The sequence below is a fragment of the Penaeus monodon genome, chromosome 21 (genome assembly GCF_015228065.2).
Source record: "Penaeus monodon isolate SGIC_2016 chromosome 21, NSTDA_Pmon_1, whole genome shotgun sequence".
Lineage (NCBI taxonomy): Eukaryota > Metazoa > Arthropoda > Malacostraca > Decapoda > Penaeidae > Penaeus > Penaeus monodon.
In genome coordinates this window covers 1451117-1452044 of record NC_051406.1, presented here as the reverse complement: position 1 = coordinate 1452044, position 928 = coordinate 1451117, and positions in this window count along the sequence as shown.

Sequence of the window (928 nt, the reverse complement as noted above, 5' to 3'; positions counted from 1 at the left end):
ACGAAGCAGAGCAGCTCCTCGACGCCTTTCCCCACTCTCTCGCGGCCCTTTCGCCTCTCGCGCCTCTTCGCGGCTTCCGGGGGACCTGTGACCACCTCTCGGCTCGAACGCGCCTCTGCCCGGCTCGTGGAAGGCTCTGCTCCGCTCCGCTCGAGAAAACTGGGAGAAAAATGGGCTTAATCAATGCGCCTCCATCGCCTCGGCTTCCTCTTTCTCCCTTTCCGCGAGTATAAGGAAAATGGCGACGGGCGGCCTGCGAGCCCTTGTGCAGGGGGATCCGATCGCCCTTGGGATCAGCTGGCGCGGGGGGACGGGCGCGGAATCTCTTCTCGGGGACCACTTGGGGGATCGAGCCCTCTAACCCGCGCTATAGGGGATCGAACGGAGAGGACGGACCAGGAATCCCCTTTAACAGGCGCTATCAGGAAGCCTTCGGATCCCCTTCGCGGGCGGTGCAAGGGATCGGATCGAGAGGGCGAGGGCGAAATCCCTTTCAGGAGACCGGAGATCCCCTTCTGGAGGAGCGATAAGGGATCGGGTCGCGTTCGCTCGCAGAGAGAATCGGGAGAGTACTGCGTTCGCTTTTCGGGGACTCTGGCGCGGGCTTTGAATTTCTCGGTCTGTCACTATTTTGGGGTCGAAATGCGCTGCTTAATGAATCAAACGCGGGTGATTCGGCAAGTCTAAGTAATCGCACACTTACTATACACTCGTCCATGCATCTCATTCGGAGATTTTCGACGATTTCGTTCGTGGAGAATGGATTTACCCGATTTTGGCAAGGGATTCAGACGATGACTCATTTTATGAATGAGTAACGTTAGTCCGAGGAAGAGAGATAAGTCTGTTTTAGTTTTCTTTTTATTGGACAGAGATATTCGGGGAAATTATTGGCGCGCACGCCTGGTTTTCACGAGAAATCTATTAT